Raw genomic sequence first — 4,606 nt, 5'->3', positions numbered from 1 at the left:
TGCTGTAGTCTGTCATTCAAATTATTTAAATTAACATATTTTAACACACAAAAAATAAAATTTATTAATGAATGAAAATATCATGTCAATAAGATGTTTTTTTTCTATAAGATTGTTTTTCTATAAATATTGTTTTACAGTACAGTAGAGTTATAGTATGTACTGTACATAATAAGTTATGTTAAAATTTGAAATGTTTAAGATTACAAAATTTTTCAATTTTAAATTGTTAATTGCTGAAATTTTTGGTTTTGATTGAATACATTAAAGTTTCTTAGTTATCATGATATTGTTTCTGTTGTTTCTCACTTCCTCTATACTGAACATTTCTGTAGTCTGAATGAATGATGTTGGTCCTGTGGGTATAGAAATATTTACATATTCACTAATAATGTAATAATTTGTCATGAATTTTGCAGTTTGAAAAGATCTAATTTAAAAAACTTTATTAAAATAATAAATTTTGTTTAATTAAATTATACAAATACATAATCAAATAATAGATAAGCAATAAAAATAAGCAAAAAATAAGCAATGGTAAATTAGTAATGATCCTATAGACACCAAAATATTTAAGCAGTCAATAGATATCTGAAATTACAAAATATACATATATCTTGCACAGTCTTTTATGTTTTTTTTTGTTATTATTTTGAATGAAAGTCTATATAGTTGTAAGTAAATTAATATAATTTATTTTATGAAATTAATAATTTTTTAAAAGAAAGAAAATATTTTTAAAAAATTTATATGATGTCATTGGAAAAAAATTGAACTGCATTGACATTATTGTTCAGTATTACTAGATCATTGAAGTGTAATATATTTGTATTTATTCATATAATTTCGTAGATTTTTGAATGTGTTATGTCAAAAATGATAAACATCAGTTATTTTGATTTTAATACTGGTAGTATTTATCAAATTTAATTTTTATATATGAATTCCTTACACATATATTTGATCTATTATTGATTATTTTACTTTTATTAAAATATAAAATCTAAAATAAATAAGTTATATATTTTTCTCCTTTTTTTTCTAAAATTTCAAATAATATAAATAGACTATTGAGAAATCTTTATATTGTATTTATATTTAGGAATGCAAGTTAATTTTTCAAATAATTTTCTTGTTACTGCACAGATTTAAAATTTAAGTATTAAATATATTTGTTAGTTTGTTCACTAGCATGTTAATTGGCTGATCAAACTTGACTTTACATGTATATATAAAGTTAAATATTTTTAATAATTAATTTTATTTATCTAAATTTAACTTTTTGTTGAAAAGAAATAGTTTTTGTAATTATAAATATCTATTTTTGAATAAAATTAATTTAAAACAGATTAGAAAATAAAATTTTATTCTGTAATTTATTTTAATTTATAATTGCTACAATTTATCATTTATTAAGAAAATTGTGATAAGCAAAATCTTATATTCATATCAAAAATAGTGATATTTATTTCAGATATAGTAATTTGATGCTAAATAAGAAATAACTTGATACTTTGATAGGAGAATAGATAAGATAATAAATGTAAAGATAATAGATGTATCATAATACAGTAAGTCTGTAGAAGAAAGATATAATGATTTTCCTTCTAATTAATGTAATCTCGAACAAAATAGAAACATCACAAGGTCCAAAAATAGACAAAAGAAATGTGATAAGTGTTAGTATAAAAAAAATTCATATGATAAAGTGTGAAAACTTATAAAAAGTTTTTAAAAATTTAATAGTTTGAACAAAAAAACATGAGCCAGAAGATAGAAATAATAAAAAAATATTTTTAGTTGCATTAAGGCAAGCCTTGTTAAAAAATAGAAATGATTAGTAGCTATTTTTGTTAATGTAATATTAAAGTTGAGTTATTAAGTTTATAAATTATATTTTTGGAAAACATATCGATATTTTGTCTCTAGCTACTTTTTTCAGTACTTTTAATATCAGGAACTATTTGGTTATGGATAGTTCAATTTTAATTCATATAGAATATTCCAATTGAAAATTTCAAATAATTAATTTTTAAACAATAATCTTCATATTCAATTCTTAATTACTTCTAAAACAAAGGCTTATTAATATACTGTATATTGTCAAGAGAAAAAGATAGTAGTTTTTATTCCATTCATCTCATAATGCCATTGTCAAGTTTAAATACTACTATACTCTAAATAATGTAATGTTAATTTATAAATGTAACTGTTACTTGTAAAATATAGGCACTAAATATCAGTTAAAATCTTATGTATAAACAAACAAGCTTTTTGCTTAGGGCCTAAATAATCCAAGGAGCCAATTTCTCTCAAATTGTAAAATTTTAAAAATTTAAATTGGAAGGAAAATGTAAAATAGTGCATAGTAAATTAATTTTTTCATAACACATTTTGTGATATAAAATGTCCTAAAGAATGTAAAAACTAGCATTTCTCAAACGGGATCTCTTGTTTTTTTAACCCAGGAAATCCTGAAAATTTCTTAAAATTCACTTTTTTTTGTTTTTTGTGTTAAGGTTGAGGAAATTTTGCAAACAGAAAGTATAATTAAGTCATAAACTGTCAGAATACAAATGTATTTATTAATTTTAAACCTACTTATTAGTTTTTTAAATTTTTGCTCGTTATGGCATGTCACAAATGGTCAATAATTAATATGTAGCTTATTTGTGGCAGGACTCTGAAAATTCTTTACTTGTCAGAACCTGTAATATCTGGAATAATTGTGCTTATGCTGTCTTAATTTTTAACCATGCCCAGTAGCTTCAATAACTGCGTAATGCCAGGTTGTGAAAATTGGACAAGGATACAGATGAGTACGAAGTCTGCAAGTATGAAGGTTTTCTTCATAAACCTGATTATTAAAGACAAACAAACTGCTAAATTATTGGGCTATAAGCTTGATGTTTCCATTAAAGCAGCCGAGGTAGACATATCAAAAATACTAGAGAGCAAAAGAAATACTGCAATCTCGAAAACGAACTAGAAATCTTCCAGGCTACAGGTGAAAAAACACAACATCTGTCTTCTCTTAAATGCATTAAAGATGATTCTACCCACATGAATTTAATTGGAAAGGGCATTCTTGGTAGCAGGCTTTTCATTAGTTAAATAAGAACTAGATCAAGTGATTGGAGTATTGATCACCTTTGTTTTTTAAAGTCGATAAAAATTTACAATAATATTATGTTTTAGTTAAAAAACGAAATTACTTTTTAAGTTAAAAGTTTGATCTAAGTTCATTTTTTTAAAATTTTCAACTCAATTCAAAGCATTCTTTTGTTGTTGTTATTGTATGCAGTTTCCAGCAAACTTTAATAAATTTTTTCTATTTGTGAAAATTTCTACGTAATTCAAAGGTAATTTTTAATATATATCTTACACAGCATTATTAATATGATTTTGGAAGTTATGGAACGTATTAAATTACTTTAAAAAATGAAAAATAATTATATCATTTGATTCCAAGATACTTTGTATATTTTAAAAATAATTAATTCTATCCTGGGATCCCGGGAAACAGCTCACTTTTATTCCGGAATCCCGGGACAAGCAAAAGACCAGGAAATGAGAAACCCTAATAAAAACGTTAAGACCAAGATGAATGGGTGCAATTTTGTAGTGTATGAAGAGCATAAAATCAAGCAAATATTGCAAAAACTATTAGAATTTTATTTCTTGGAGTAAAATTTATCTATTTTTCCAAATTTAGAAACTCTGTTGAGAATATAGAAAACATTATCTATTAGTAATGCTAGTAGTAAAAACTCCTTCTCTATCTTAAACTGAATAAAAAAATTATTTAATTAAGGAATTCTTTTGATCAGAATAAATCATCTTTGTCAATCTTGGAAATTAAATCATAATTAGTAGATAAGTTAGATTTTGATTAATAATGGATAAATTTTTTGAAATAAAAGGCAGGAAAAAAGCTTTAACAAGTTTTTTCTGCTCTTAATGGTTTTATCTGTGTATTTAAAACAACATAATTATTTTGTTTTGTGAAATGTTTTTTGTGTCATGATGTTAGTTGTACCTGATTAAAGATATTCAATAAATACAAGTAGTGTTTTTTAATAATGTATTTTTATAATATTTGGAACCAAAAAAATATTTTTGCCTAGGCCCATATTTTGTTAAGATGGGCCTTATTGATTTAACAACAAGGCTTGTAAAACATTTACAATGTTTTACAAGCCTTTATGTAATGATAGCTCTTTTCAGTGTTTTACAAACACTATGATAATTTCAACATGACTATAAGATTGATGCTGAAGTTGATATTTGAGAATTATTACCAGTACCTACATCTATTTAGAAATATGGAAATAATTATTCAGAATGTGATTTTAATTTCATTTCCATAAAAATATAAGGCTTATGAATTTAAAGTAAATATATGCCAAGATATTAAAATTCAAGAAAAATAATCAAAATCCAGATGAAATATCTCCAACTTCCAATATAGAATTATTTAATTTTGATTTATCATCAATCAGAGTTGAAGGCTTTCTGTAATTGGAAAGAAAATATAGAATTTTCTTGTTTTACAAAAGCTGCAAGAGAGAACCAGAACAAATTTCAAATAACTAAGTATGTATAT

Source organism: Centruroides vittatus, unplaced genomic scaffold (genome assembly GCF_030686945.1).
Source record: "Centruroides vittatus isolate TY-2023 unplaced genomic scaffold, ASM3068694v2 contig_963, whole genome shotgun sequence".
In the NCBI taxonomy this organism is placed as follows: domain Eukaryota; kingdom Metazoa; phylum Arthropoda; class Arachnida; order Scorpiones; family Buthidae; genus Centruroides; species Centruroides vittatus.
Note: the sequence above shows the minus strand (reverse complement) of the source record.